The sequence below is a fragment of the Dendrobates tinctorius genome, unplaced genomic scaffold (assembly GCF_039654945.1).
Source record: "Dendrobates tinctorius isolate UK_male_01 unplaced genomic scaffold, ASM3965494v1 ptg000070l, whole genome shotgun sequence".
Taxonomy (NCBI): Eukaryota; Metazoa; Chordata; class Amphibia; order Anura; family Dendrobatidae; genus Dendrobates; species Dendrobates tinctorius.
In genome coordinates, this window is record NW_027361738.1 from 36355389 (window position 1) to 36371962 (window position 16574).

A 16574-nucleotide genomic window follows, 5' to 3' on the forward strand; every position below is an offset into this window, starting at 1 on the left:
GAAACAATGGCTCTGACCGGCAGTAACCTTACACATGTTACCACCAGTCAAAGCACTTCGGTTACCGCGTTGTCACACAGCTTACCGTCGGTCAGGCGTCGGCTGATGACTACTACTCTCATTAGTGTATGTGTGGTCTCGTTGATAGCAGCGAGAGCAGACATATGCTGATGAGAATATTCACCAGCAGGTGCCTGAGCATAGTGAGAAACATGTCAGTTGGGTAATTAGTGCAGTATTGTATTTACCAAATAAATAAGAAATGGTGTGTTGCCCCCCTTATTTTTTACTAACTAGATGAGGGAAAGCAGACAGCTGGGGCTGGTGTTGTTATTCTGGGAAGGGGCCAATATCCATGAAGCTTCCCAGGCTGTTAATATTCAGCTATCTGTGAGGGTATGCTCTATATTTAATACCAGAAAAGGCTAAACAGACAGCTGCAGGCTGATGTTATTAGGCTTTGAAGGGGTCATGGATATTGACTGCTTTCCAGATTAATTACATCAGGCCTCAGCCGCCAAAGAAATGGCACATCCAATACATGCACCAATTTTGGTGCTTAGTCTCGGCTCTTCCTACTTGTCCTGGTGTGTTGGCAAGTGAGGTAATGGTTTTGGGGTTGATGTCAGCTGTTTTATGTCCACTGATATTAAGTCCAGGGGTTAGTAATAGAGAAGCATCTACAAGATACCACATTACTAACCCCATAATTTTAAGTAAAAAACACACACAGAGCAAAGTCCTTTATTTGGCCAAAACACTCCCCGACCCTCTTTTACCCATTTGTTAAAGTAAAAATTAAAGTTATACTCACCTGTCCATTAATAATCCAAAATGTTGATATCTCACAGTGACCCCCAAATCTGCTACATCTGGTTGTATTGCTGAGTGGGGAAATCAATAATGCTACTGCTCAACCCGAAATACTTGCTGGGAAGTGTTTTTCAATTAAAGGACTTTTTTCTGTGTGTCTTTATTACTTTTGACTTGCTTGGCTAGCAATGGGGATGTCTGATAGACACCTCTCCATTATTAACCACCGGGCTTGATGTCAGAATTTGTGCATCTAATGGATGCATAATTTCTAGGGCAGATGAGGGCTGATGTTATTAGCCTGGGAGAGGGCCATTTATACATGGCTCTTCCCAATTGCTCTGGCACATTGGCAAGTGTAATGTTTGGGATTCGTTGTCAACTGACATCAAGCCCAGGGGTTAATAATGGTGAGGCATCTATCAGACACACCCATTACTAATCCCGTAGTGAAAATGAATAAAAATAAACACAGAAAAAAAATCCTTTTATTGAACACAATACTCCCCCAGGAGTCCCCTCTTTTCCCATTTATTAACATAAAAAATAAAAGCAATCCTTAACTGTCTGCCGATAATCCATAATGCTGATGTCCCACGATGAGCTCCAACTCTTCTACATCTGGTTGCATTACGGAGTGGTGACAGCCAAATAACACTGAAGTGATCTTGGAAATGCAGGTGCGTGTGACTAGAGGTAACCTTAATGATGTCACTGAAAGTCACTGAGCGCAAGAATGCAGCTGCATGCTACCTTTGAGCTGGTTGCTGGCTGAGCAGTAGCATTACTGATGTTTGTTCAGCAATTCAACCAGATGTAGCAGTTCCCAATGCACAAGGGCATGTGGGAAGAGCTTGGCAAAGCAGCAGAATTGGCACATCTAATGGATGTGCCTTTTCTGGGGAGGCTGAAGGTTGCTATTTTTAAGCTGGGGACGGCCAGTATACATGACCCCTTCCCAGCTTGAGATTTCCAGCCCCCATCTGTCTGATTTAGCTTGGCTGGGTATCAAAAATGAAGGGAACCCCATGCCGTTTTTTTTAAATATTTACTTAAATAATTTAAAAACAGCATGGGGACCCCTCTATTTTTGACAACCAGCCAAGAGAAAGCTTATAGCTGAGGGCTGCAGCCCACTGCTGTCAGTTTTACCTATCCCTGTTAACAATAGGGGAGACCTCATGCTTTTTTTTTTTACACAGTGCAGCGGCCTATCACAGCCATGCCAATACTTGACATGGCATTGATGGGGCTAGAAGTGCCCACACAGGAAAAACTTATTGATTGATCTGCAGCCTATCGACAAACTTTGCCGAACCTGAACAGCAAGTCACAGGGGAGACATGTCGGGTAATGAATCGCAGGTCTTCTTTAGAGATTGTGTGATTTGTGTCCCATATTATATGGATTTATTTTCTTCTGGTGCTGAAGAGGATAACGACCCTTTCTATGCTGGTCAGAAACATGCAGCTCCATTTCAGCTGCTTTTAATCTGGTCATTACCTCTACCTATATAAACTAGTCAGACCTTCATGATCCTGCCAGTGAAAGTTTGTCTTCCTGTGCTGTGTGCTAAAGCTAAGTAGTTGAATTACAGTTGTTGTAGAAGTGTTCTGTGGTTTATGCAGTATGTGTGTGTTTATCTGCTGGTACCTGTTGCCATTTAGTTTATTCCTCTCTGTCCCTATCCTTTTCCCTATTGTCGGTTAGTGCTTTTGTATGATAGAGGTTTTCTTTTGTCCCTGTCTTGTTTTGTGTCTTGTTTACATTACATTTCTATCCCATGCCTCATGGAGTGGAGGACGGGACAGATCAGGGTTTAACAGGTGCATAGTAAGGTTGGAGAATTGGGCCTCTCTACCTTCAAGAGTTCCCCCGGGACAGGGATAGTTAGGGTTCCAGGGATAGTTTGAGGCCCGCCTTCCTTACCAAAGACCATCACAGTGTGACATTGTAACATCGACTTCTGGGAGAATTCCATGTTTGGGGTCCATGGACGTACACTAGGTGTCCGGTATGGATACCAGAACCTTACTATTCAGGTTCATCCATCTCTACTTACTGTGTCTGTATGCTCTGTCAGTATATATGTGGCTAATATGCTGATTAATTAATAGAATGTGAAAGTGTAGGAATGTAAGTATGTTTGGAAGGTATGACAAGATGTGATCGATTGAGCAAAACTTACAGCAAAAAAAAAAGGAATGTGGGAAGTAGTTATAAGTGTTTGCCTGTAGTAGTAAATACAAGTAAACAGCAAAAACAAACATATAAAGCAATTTAGTTGTTGCATCATGTAGCCATCAATGGAACCCCCATATATTGGCAGATTAGGGCCGTCACTTTAGAAAGCAGGAGATGTGGTGAAAAGGTGGCCAACTGGTCATAAATCAGTGTGGCTACCTTCCTTGTAACTTAGTAGTAGTAAATACTCATCAACTCATTTTCTTTTCCGAAGTGTGGACAGCACAGGAGAAAAGATGACCCCCTCATTAGAAGGAAAACTAGCAACTATTGGACATTTATTGCATAGACATCAGCAATGACATGATTGTTCCAGATGATAGCACCAGTTTGTTTCTGTCCTTGGGAATGGTTTGATATGACAATGTGGCCCAAGGACCTAACAAGGTTGTGCACCCCTGCAGTAGACACCTCTGTTATCTCACTTACATTTGACTTGAAAGCAAAGAAAAAATAAAGCAATGACATCTTTTGCCTTGAGACAGATTTTATAACCGCTGATGAGGACTACAAATAATACACCGTAGGATAAAATCATAAAGATTAGCAATGACTTGGTTATGAAATACCTCCTCCTGATCACACCAAGCCTATTCCATTAGAGAAGCGTCATAAGCCAGCTCCAATTAAGGTGTCCCTGGCAAGCTTAAAAAATTGACAGGTTGCAATTTATCTGTTCCCTTGTGACAAACTAACAAACAAAAGGTTCATGATCCCAGTACTCCTGAACCTTTTAATAGAGCTGTATCTGACAGGGGCCACGTGGGTGGTTATAGGTTGAATATAATCAGTCTTTTCATAGCGTCTCTGTTTCACAGTTTCAAACATAAGGCAGACAAAGGATCTGTCATATATAGTATCATGTGTTCTGATTTTACCTTTTAGTCATTTATATTTGTAATTTGCTGCTAACAGACAAAGAAGATATGTATAATTGTCACTATTGCATCTGTATTTCTGCACATGAAAAGACTAGTACTGTTGGGTAGCAGCAAACCTGCATTATTATAACAGTATTGCGGGAACAATTTTTCTTCTAATTTGTAAAAATCAGTTTGTATTGGCATCACTGTAATGTCTGTGCCCGTCGCATTCATATTTTTTCCCCTCCTCCACTCACACGGGATGCCGACATACTCACTGCCCCGGCCACATCAGCACACCAGAATTTTCTTCTGTCACATTCTGACCATATTTCTGGTGGATCTTTGGTTCTACTCCTCACTTGGTGACTGTGAACTAGGAAGGCTTATACATTTTTGCATTGGTGACCTAATACCCTAGTCAAGCCAGTGCCAAAGTGATACAGTGATATGTGACATATCCAAGAAGGCACAACTCTACCCACAAACCTACAGTAATTACCGTATTAATCTGTTTGGCATCTCTCATTCTCTAGTATGCTGCCAATGCAGTACCTGACAAGGCTAAAATCAAAAGGTAGTCCACATTATCTTATTTGTAAGAAGAACTTTAGTAACATAGTAACATAGTTATTAAGGTTGAAGGAAGACTTTATGTCCATCTAGTTCAACCCATATCCTATCCTAACTTGCCCTAACATGTTGATCCAGAAGATGCAAAAAAAACCCATGTGGCAAACAGTAAGCTTCACACTGGGGAAAACAATTCCTTCCCGATTCCACATACGGCAATCAGACTAGCTCCCTGGATCAACGCAATATTAAGGAAACTAGTGTATATACCCTGTAATATTATACTTTTCAAGAAAGGCATCCAGTCCCTTCTTAAATGTTAGTGGGGAATCACTCATTACAACATCATATGGCAGAGAATTCCATAGTCTCACTGCTCTTACAGTAAAGAATCTGCATCTGTGAGTATGCTTAAACCTTCTTTCCTCCACATGTAGAGGATGCCCCCTTGTCCCCGTCACAGGTCTAATAGTAAAAAGATCATTAGAAAGGTCTTTGTACTGTTCCCGCATATATTTATACATTGTAATAAGATCACCCCTAAGCCTTCGATTTTCCAAACTAAATAACCCCAAGTGTAATAACCTGTCTTGGTATTGCAGACCCCCTAGTTCCCTAATAACCTTGGTCGCTCTTCTCTGCACCCGCTCCAGTTCACCTATGTCTTTCTTATACACCGGAGACCAGAACTGTACACAGCATTCTAAGTGTGGTCGCACTATTGACTTATATAGAGGTAAAATTATGTTCTCATGAGCATCTATGCCTCTTTTAATGCATCCCATTATTTTATTTGCCTTTGCAGCAGCTGCCTGACACTGGCCACTAGAGTTGAGCGACTTTTGGTTTTTTAGGGTCGCGTTTCGTTTCGTGAAACCCGACTTTTCCAAAAGTCGGGTCGAGCAAGATCGTCCGATTATAGGGAAAAGTCGGGGTCGTCCCGAAACACGAAACCCAATGTAAGTCAATGGGGAATAAAAGTCGGCAGTGAGAGGAGGACAGGAAACACACCTACAGTGCCCATTTGAATGCCAAAAGCATCAATTCTTCTTACTTAAGCTTGTCAACCTTAATTAACTTCATAATACAAGTTACGCACTGAAAAATGGGGGTTATTTGGCTAAATTTGTGGGGGGGGAGGGCTGGCTGCAGGTTTTCATGTGCCCTGGGCGAAAGAGCGCCCCTTTAACACATACCACAACTCATCATGCTCCGATACGGCAGAGAAATAGAGGTATAGTACAATGAAAAATACCTCACTTTTTACATCTCATGACGAGGCCCATCTATTTCTCCATACAAAATCATTGGTCCCATATAATGTTTGAAACAGTATATGATGAGCTCCACATAATGCTACAGTATATGTTGGTCCCCATGGATGAAGCTCCACTGTCTTATGGGCCCAAATAATGCTCCAAACATAATGGGCCCCATTTCTAATGCTCTAGTGTATAATGGGCCCTGTAAATGCTGCTCCAGTGTCTGATGTCCACCTTTGGAATGTTCCAGTGTATGGTGGGCCCCATCTATCATTCTCCAGAGTATAGTGCTCCCCAAAAATTGCTGTCCCAACATAGAAAACAATCAAATAAGTCTCCTCGCTAGGGAATCCCTGTACTTGTCTGGACAGGTGCTGTAGCTTGCTTAACAGCTCGCCAGCCGTTCTCACGCCCAGTATGGATTGCACGTGATTGCACAAAGGTTAGAAAGGGTACCGTATCAATGGATAACATGTATGGATAGCGTACACATTCAAAATATTTGTCTATACAGCATGAGGCAGGCTCAGACGGTGTTAGGCCCAGTAAGGATTGCACGTCATTGCACAAAGGTTAGAAGGGGTACCGTATCCCCGGATAACATGTATGGATAGCGTACACATTCAAAATATATGTCTATACAGCATGAGGCAGGCTCAGACGGTGTTAGGCCCAGTATGGATTGCACGTGATTGCACAAAGGTTAGAAAGGGTACCGTATCCCCGGATAACATGTATGGATAGCGTACACATTCAAAATATATGTCTATACAGCATGAGGCAGGCTCAGACGGTGTTAGGCCCAGTATGGATTGCACGTCATTGCACAAAGGTTAGAAAGGGTACCGTATCCCCGGATAACATGTATGGATAGCGTACACATTCAAAATATATGTCTATACAGCATGAGGCAGGCTCAGACGGTGTTAGGCCCAGTATGGATTGCACGTCATTGCACAAAGGTTAGAAGGGGTACCGTATCCCCGGATAACATGTATGGATAGCGTACACATTCAAAATATATGTCTATACAGCATGAGGCAGGCTCAGACGGTGTTAGGCCCAGTATGGATTGCACGTCATTGCACAAAGGTTAGAAAGGGTACCGTATCCCCGGATAACATGTATGGACAGCGTACACATTCAAAATATATGTCTATACAGCATGAGGCAGGCTCAGACGGTGTTAGGCCCAGTATGGATTGCACGTCATTGCACAAAGGTTAGAAGGGGTACCGTATCCCTGGATAACATGTATGGATAGCGTACACATTCAAAATATATGTCTATACAGCATGAGGCAGGCTCAGACGGTGTTAGGCCCAGTATGGATTGCACGTCATTGCACAAAGGTTAGAAGGGGTACCGTATCCCCGGATAACATGTATGGATAGCGTACACATTCAAAATATATGTCTATACAGCATGAGGCAGGCTCAGACGGTGTTAGGCCCAGTATGGATTGCACGTCATTGCACAAAGGTTAGAAAGGGTACCGTATCCCCGGATAACATGTATGGATAGCGTACACATTCAAAATATATGTCTATACAGCATGAGGCAGGCTCAGACGGTGTTAGGCCCAGTATGGATTGCACGTCATTGCACAAAGGTTAGAAGGGGTACCGTATCCCCGGATAACATGTATGGATAGCGTACACATTCAAAATATATGTCTATACAGCATGAGGCAGGCTCAGACGGTGTTAGGCCCAGTATGGATTGCACGTCATTGCACAAAGGTTAGAAGGGGTACCGTATCCCCGGATAACATGTATGGATAGCGTACACATTCAAAATATATGTCTATACAGCATGAGGCAGGCTCAGACGGTGTTAGGCCCAGTATGGATTGCACGTCATTGCACAAAGGTTAGAAGGGGTACCGTATCCCCGGATAACATGTATGGATAGCGTACACATTCAAAATATATGTCTATACAGCATGAGGCAGGCTCAGACGGTGTTAGGCCCAGTATGGATTGCACGTCATTGCACAAAGGTTAGAAGGGGTACCGTATCCACGGATAACATGTATGGATAGCGTACACATTCAAAATATATGTCTATACAGCATGAGGCAGGCTCAGACGGTGTTAGGCCCAGTATGGATTGCACGTCATTGCACAAAGGTTAGAAGGGGTACCGTATCCCCGGATAACATGTATGGATAGCGTACACATTCAAAATATATGTCTATACAGCATGAGGCAGGCTCAGACGGTGTTAGGCCCAGTATGGATTGCACGTCATTGCACAAAGGTTAGAAGGGGTACCGTATCCCCGGATAACATGTATGGATAGCGTACACATTCAAAATATATGTCTATACAGCATGAGGCAGGCTCAGACGGTGTTAGGCCCAGTATGGATTGCACGTCATTGCACAAAGGTTAGAAAGGGTACCGTATCCCCGGATAACATGTATGGATAGCGTACACATTCAAAATATATGTCTATACAGCATGAGGCATGCTCAGACGGTGTTAGGCCCAGTATGGATTGCACGTCATTGCACAAAGGTTAGAAGGGGTACCGTATCCCCGGATAACATGTATGGATAGCGTACACATTCAAAATATATGTCTATACAGCATGAGGCAGGCTCAGACGGTGTTAGGCCCAGTATGGATTGCACGTCATTGCACAAAGGTTAGAAGGGGTACCGTATCCACGGATAACATGTATGGATAGCGTACACATTCAAAATATATGTCTATACAGCATGAGGCAGGCTCAGACGGTGTTAGGCCCAGTATGGATTGCACGTGATTGCACAAAGGTTAGAAAGGGTACCGTATCCCTGGATAACATGTATGGATAGCGTACACATTCAAAATATATGTCTCAGGAGGCAGGCTCAGACGGTGTCAGGCACAGTATGGATTTGACGGCCCAGATTACACAGCGGAGGAGCAGGGAGAGGTAAAGATTGCAAATGCTGGGGCCCTGGCCAAGCAAGGGGGGCCCACTCGTGGGCGTCGGTACTGGCACTGGGCCCCTCATAGTACAGCGGTGTGTCTGACGGCGGGTGTGCACCACCACCGTCAGAGACACTTGATTGCACTATGAGGGACCCTGTGCCAGTGCCCGCGCCCAAGAGTCGGCCTACCCACCTGTCCAGGGCAACGGCACTCGCACGGTGTCGTGCGCTAGGTGGTGACCCTGGCCATGGGGGGGAGGCAGCACAGTTAGGGAGATTTAGAAAGTGGCATATGTTGATGTTGGACATTCAACTGATGCAAAAGGCGAAATAGGTGAAGTACCAGGAAGAGGTGGACCAAAGCAAGCCATTTTTCTGTCACCCTATGTGTCATCAGGGGAAGGTGGGACAAAATCCTTGGAAACCCATGCGTGGTTCATTTTAATGAAGGTTAGATCATCCACATTTTGGGTTGACAGACGGGTCCTTTTTTCTGTCAGGATTGATCCAGCTGCACTGAAGACTCTTTCCGATAGCACACTTGCAGCTGGGCAAGCGAGCTCCTGTAAGGCATATTGTGCCAATTCAGGCCAGGTGTCCAGTTTAGCGGCCCAATAGTCAAAGGGGAATGACCTGTGTGGGAGAACATCGATATGGGAGGAAAAGTAGTTTGTAACCATAGTTGACAACTGCTGTCTCCTGTCACTTTCCATCGATGCAGTATTACCAGTTGTGTGAGCGGTATTTGAAAAATCAGTCCACAACATTGTCATGAAACCCCTGTCTCCAACGCCACTTCTGCTGTGTGCACCACGAACACCTCTGCCAAGCTGCCCCCGGCCCGTACGGCTCGTGTGAGAACCATCACCGCTGCTGTGTGCTGGGAATGCCTCAAGCAACCGATTTACCAGAGTTGCTTGTTTATTAGCCAATATTAGGTCAAGGTTCTCCTGTGGCATGATGTTTTGTAATTTGCCTTTATAGCGTGGATCCAGGATGCTGGCCAACCAGTAGTCGTCATCGTTCATCATTTTGGCAATGCGGGGGTCCCTTTTTAGGATCCGCAAGGCATAATCTGACATGTGGGCCAATGTACCCGGTGTCAATGATGCACTGCGAGTGCTGGGTGGAGGAGCACTTTCTGGCAAATCCACATCCCTCCAGTCACGCACAAACCCTGTACCAGACCTTGCCACGCCAACATTTTCACTTGCCCCACGAGATGCATCCTCCTCCCCTAAGTAATCATCCCCATCATCCTCCTCCTCCTCCTCCTCTTCTTCCTCCACCTCGTCCAGGAGCGGTCCCTGAGCAGACAATGGCTGAATGTCATCAAGGATTCCCTCCTCCTCTTCCTCCTCATCAACATTGGCTGCAGACGCCTGCTCCTTAAGGTGCGTCAAAGTTTGCATGAGCAGACGCATAAGTGGGATGCTCATGCTTAGGATGGCGTCGTCTGCGCTTACCAGCCGTGTGCATTCCTCAAAACACTGAAGGACTTTACAAAGGTCTTTCAGCTTCGACCACTGCACGCCTGTCAACTCCATGTCTGCTCTCAAAGTGCCTGGCCGTGTATCCTCCCACAAATGCATTATGGCCTGCCTCTGCTCGCACAGCCGCTCCACCATGTGCAGGGTGGAGTTCCACCTTGTTGCAATGTCGATAATGAGGCGGTGGTTGGGAAGGTGGAGCAATCGCTGCAGCTTCTGCATACGAACGGAGTGTACAGGCGACCGGCGGATGTGCGCGCACAGTCTTCGCACCTTCTGGAGCAGGGCTGTTAACTCCGGATAATTTTTGAGGAAGCACTGCACCACCAGGTTCAAGGTGTGAGCCAAGCAAGGTATGTGGCTGAGTTTTGAAAGGGCTATGGCTGCCACAAAATTACGGCCGTTATCACTAACTACCTTGCCTGCCTCAAGATGTACACTGCCCAGCCATGACTCAGTTTGTCGCTTCAAGTACTCGGCCAGCACCTCGGCGGTGTGTCTGTCGCCCAAACACATCATCTGCAACACAGCCTGCTGACGCTTTCCACTAGCTGCTCGATAGGGGGACACATCGTGTGCAACAGTGGCAGCTGCAGATGGAGTGCTCGTACGACTGCACTCTGTGGACGAGCTGTCGCTTCTGGAGGAGGAGGAGGAGGAGGAGGGTCGAACGCCTACAGCCAACTGTTTCCTATACCGTGGGCTAGGCAGCACTGTCCCACCACCGCTGTCCCCTGTGGACCCTGCATCCACCACATTAACCCAGTGCGCAGTGATGGACACGTAACAGCCCTGGCCATGCCGACTGGACCATGCATCAGTTGTGAGGTGCACCGTTCCGCTCACTGACTGCTTGAGTGCATGGACAATGCGGTCTTTCACATGATGGTGGAGGGCTGGGATGGCTTTGCGAGAGAAGAAGTGGCGACTGGGTAGGTCATAGCGTGGTACTGCATAGGCCATGAGTCCGCGGAAAGCTGTGCTTTCCACCAACCGAAAGGGCATCATCTCAAACGAGATTAGTTTGGCAATGTGGGCGTTCAAACCCAGTGTACACGGATGAGAGACTGAGTACTTTCTTGACCTACTCATAGTGTCTGGGAGGGTGAGCTGGACTTGAGAGCTGCATATGGTGGAAGTAGCGGTGGACAGGGCGGACTGAGAGAGGGTTGATGATGGTGATGGAGTTGTTGTTCTTTCTGATGGCCTAGAATCAGTCTTTCGTTGATATAACAGTGGGATTCCCTGACTGCTGTGGCCTTGCAACGACACCTCAACATTTGCTGCTGTGCTAACCGGTGGGCTTACAGTGGGGGAAACAATGTAGCGTTGCTGACTACCTTCGTTGTGATCAGTTGCACATGTGGCACTTGAGGTTTGGTGTTGTGTCCACGCTTGCAAGTGCATGCTGGTTAAATGTCTAAGCATGCAACTGGTATTCAAATTTTTCAGATTTTTCCCTCGGCTAAAGGTCTTTGCGCACTTCTTACAGATAACCTTGGCCTGATCATGAGGATTTTGTTCAAAAAACTGCCACACTGCACTCTTCCTACTTTGGCAGACATTTTGCGGCCTAGCACGCTGTGATCTTTTGACCCTCTGGACAAGCTGTCCAGCAACTCTTTTGATGTTTGGAACCTGTCTTTGGAGTGCTCCGGGCCTGCCAGATAACAGCTGTTGCGATGTCGATGTCTGCTGTGGATGCTCCTCATCTGAGCTATTGGAAGCAGCACCCTCTTCCCCCAATGGATGCCAATCTGGGTCAACAACTGGGTCATCCATCACCTCCTCTTCTATGTCATGTGCACCTTTCTCTGTGTCACCGTGTATGGTGGTATAGTGTGCGGGAAGGGGCACCTGAGTCTCATCAGGGTCAAAATCTGGCTCTGTACACTGCGAGGACAATGTAGTGCTCTGAGTGAATGTACCAGCAGAATCATCCATCAGCGGCTGTGCATCAGTGCACTCCATGTCAGATTCATCTTGGCCTGGGTAATTCACCATTTGACTTGATAATCCAGGCATGGTATGTGAAAACAGCTCCATGGAGTAATCAGTAGTATGGCCTGCATCATCCTTCAATCTTGGTTGGGGTGAAGGACACAAGGAAAGGTGTGGTTCATGAACATGAGCCTCCAATGACGACTCAGTGCTTTTACTTTTTACAACTGAAGAAGAGGAGGCGATAGAGCTGGAGGCTGAGTCAGCAATGTAAGACAAAACTTTTTCCTGATGCTCTGCCTTTAAAAGCGGTTTGCCAACTCCTAGAAAACTAAGCGTTCGAGTCCTTATGTAGCCAGAAGATGACGCAGGGTCAGCACCTCCTGCATTCGGTCCTATTTTGCTCTTGCCACTACCATCAGATCCACCACCAACACCATCATTACCAGCTGCCAACCCCCGCCCAATTCCACGGCCTCTTCCACCAGCCTTCCTCATTTTTGGTAGAAATGTAGACAAAATCCAACAAACTATATAGTAATGTAAAACAAGGTACAAGGTGTCTATAGGACAGGGGAGTTTTAGAATTTCTGCACACACTTGTGGACAGTGGACACTTGTGGATTGTGTGCGGCCCACTGATATCTGAGCGCTATGTGACACGCTCGATGGCACAGCTGCCTGTGACCAAAGTGACGAGAGGATAATGGAGATTTTGAATCTCTGCGTACACTTGTGGACAGTGGACACTTGTGGATTGTGTGCGGCCCACTGATATCTGAGCGCTATGTGACACGCTCGATGGCACAGCTGCCTGTGACCAAAGTGACGAGAGGATAATGGAGATTTTGAATCTCTGCGCACACTTTTGGACACTGGACACTTGTGGATTGTGTGCGGCCCACTGATATCTGAGCGCTATGTGACACGCTCGATGGCACAGCTGCCTGTGACCAAAGTGACGAGAGGATAATGGAGATTTTGAATCTCTGCGTACACTTGTGGACAGTGGACACTTGTGGATTGTGTGCGGCCCACTGATATCTGAGCGCTATGTGACACGCTCGATGGCACAGCTGCCTGTGACCAAAGTGACGAGAGGATAATGGAGATTTTGAATCTCTGCGTACACTTGTTGACAGTGGACACTTGTGGATTGTGTGCGGCCCACTGATATCTGAGCGCTATGTGACACGCTCGATGGCACAGCTGCCTGTGACCAAAGTGACGAGAGGATAATGGAGATTTTGAATCTCTGCGTACACTTTTGGACACTGGACACTTGTGGATTGTGTGCGGCCCACTGATATCTGAGCGCTATGTGACACGCTCGATGGCACAGCTGCCTGTGACCAAAGTGACGAGAGGATAATGGAGATTTTGAATCTCTGCGTACACTTTTGGACACTGGACACTTGTGGATTGTGTGCGGCCCACTGATATCTGAGCGCTATGTGACACGCTCGATGGCACAGCTGCCTGTGACCAAAGTGACGAGAGGATAATGGAGATTTTGAATCTCTGCGCACACTTTTGGACACTGGACACTTGTGGATTGTGTGCGGCCCACTGATATCTGAGCGCTATGTGACACGCTCGATGGCACAGCTGCCTGTGACCAAAGTGACGAGAGGATAATGGAGATTTTGAATCTCTGCGTACACTTGTGGACAGTGGACACTTGTGGATTGTGTGCGGCCCACTGATATCTGAGCGCTATGTGACACGCTCGATGGCACAGCTGCCTGTGACCAAAGTGACGAGAGGATAATGGAGATTTTGAATCTCTGCGTACACTTGTTGACAGTGGACACTTGTGGATTGTGTGCGGCCCACTGATATCTGAGCGCTATGTGACACGCTCGATGGCACAGCTGCCTGTGACCAAAGTGACGAGAGGATAATGGAGATTTTGAATCTCTGCGTACACTTTTGGACACTGGACACTTGTGGATTGTGTGCGGCCCACTGATATCTGAGCGCTATGTGACACGCTCGATGGCACAGCTGCCTGTGACCAAAGTGACGAGAGGATAATGGAGATTTTGAATCTCTGCGTACACTTTTGGACACTGGACACTTGTGGATTGTGTGCGGCCCACTGATATCTGAGCGCTATGTGACACGCTCGATGGCACAGCTGCCTGTGACCAAAGTGACGAGAGGATAATGGAGATTTTGAATCTCTGCGTACACTTGTGGACAGTGGACACTTGTGGATTGTGTGCGGCCCACTGATATCTGAGCACTATGTGACACGCTCGATGGCACAGCTGCCTGTGACCAAAGTGACGAGAGGATAATGGAGATTTTGAATCTCTGCGCACACTTTTGGACACTGGACACTTGTGGATTGTGTGCGGCCCACTGATATCTGAGCGCTATGTGACACGCTCGATGGCACAGCTGCCTGTGACCAAAGTGACGAGAGGATAATGGAGATTTTGAATCTCTGCGTACACTTGTGGACAGTGGACACTTGTGGATTGTGTGCGGCCCACTGATATCTGAGCGCTATGTGACACGCTCGATGGCACAGCTGCCTGTGACCAAAGTGACGAGAGGATAATGGAGATTTTGAATCTCTGCGTACACTTGTTGACAGTGGACACTTGTGGATTGTGTGCGGCCCACTGATATCTGAGCGCTATGTGACACGCTCGATGGCACAGCTGCCTGTGACCAAAGTGACGAGAGGATAATGGAGATTTTGAATCTCTGCGTACACTTTTGGACACTGGACACTTGTGGATTGTGTGCGGCCCACTGATATCTGAGCGCTATGTGACACGCTCGATGGCACAGCTGCCTGTGACCAAAGTGACGAGAGGATAATGGAGATTTTGAATCTCTGCGTACACTTTTGGACACTGGACACTTGTGGATTGTGTGCGGCCCACTGATATCTGAGCGCTATGTGACACGCTCGATGGCACAGCTGCCTGTGACCAAAGTGACGAGAGGATAATGGAGATTTTGAATCTCTGCGTACACTTTTGGACACTGGACACTTGTGGATTGTGTGCGGCCCACTGATATCTGAGCGCTATGTGACACGCTCGATGGCACAGCTGCCTGTGACCAAAGTGACGAGAGGATAATGGAGATTTTGAATCTCTGCGTACACTTGTGGACAGTGGACACTTGTGGATTGTGTGCGGCCCACTGATATCTGAGCGCTATGTGACACGCTCGATGGCACAGCTGCCTGTGACCAAAGTGACGAGAGGATAATGGAGATTTTGAATCTCTGCGTACACTTTTGGACACTGGACACTTGTGGATTGTGTGCGGCCCACTGATATCTGAGCGCTATGTGACACGCTCGATGGCACAGCTGCCTGTGACCAAAGTGACGAGAGGATAATGGAGATTTTGAATCTCTGCGTACACTTTTGGACACTGGACACTTGTGGATTGTGTGCGGCCCACTTATATCTGAGCGCTATGTGACACGCTCGATGGCACAGCTGCCTGTGACCAAAGTGACGAGAGGATAATGGAGATTTTGAATCTCTGCGTACACTTGTGGACAGTGGACACTTGTGGATTGTGTGCGGCCCACTGATATCTGAGCGCTATGTGACACGCTCGATGGCACAGCTGCCTGTGACCAAAGTGACGAGAGGATAATGGAGATTTTGAATCTCTGCGTACACTTTTGGACACTGGACACTTGTGGATTGTGTGCGGCCCACTGATATCTGAGCGCTATGTGACACGCTCGATGGCACAGCTGCCTGTGACCAAAGTGACGAGAGGATAATGGAGATTTTGAATCTCTGCGTACACTTTTGGACACTGGACACTTGTGGATTGTGTGCGGCCCACTGATATCTGAGCGCTATGTGACACGCTCGATGGCACAGCTGCCTGTGACCAAAGTGACGAGAGGATAATGGAGATTTTGAATCTCTGCGTACACTTGTGGACAGTGGACACTTGTGGATTGTGTGCGGCCCACTGATATCTGAGCACTATGTGACACGCTCGATGGCACAGCTGCCTGTGACCAAAGTGACGAGAGGATAATGGAGATTTTGAATCTCTGCGCACACTTTTGGACACTGGACACTTGTGGATTGTGTGCGGCCCACTGATATCTGAGCGCTATGTGACACGCTCGATGGCACAGCTGCCTGTGACCAAAGTGACGAGAGGATAATGGAGATTTTGAATCTCTGCGTACACTTGTGGACAGTGGACACTTGTGGATTGTGTGCGGCCCACTGATATCTGAGCGCTATGTGACACGCTCGATGGCACAGCTGCCTGTGACCAAAGTGACGAGAGGATAATGGAGATTTTGAATCTCTGCGTACACTTGTTGACAGTGGACACTTGTGGATTGTGTGCGGCCCACTGATATCTGAGCGCTATGTGACACGCTCGATGGCACAGCTGCCTGTGACCAAAGTGACGAGAGGATAATGGAGATTTTGAATCTCTGCGTACACTTTTGGAC

At 46.9% G+C, this 16574-nt stretch overlaps 1 protein-coding gene across 3 annotated transcripts in view; it reads left to right on the forward strand.

Annotated features, from left to right (window-relative positions):
• The window catches only part of DPP6 (dipeptidyl peptidase like 6), a 1805197-nt gene that overhangs the window by 1304318 nt on the left and 484305 nt on the right, over positions 1 to 16574 (forward strand). The window lies entirely within an intron of this gene.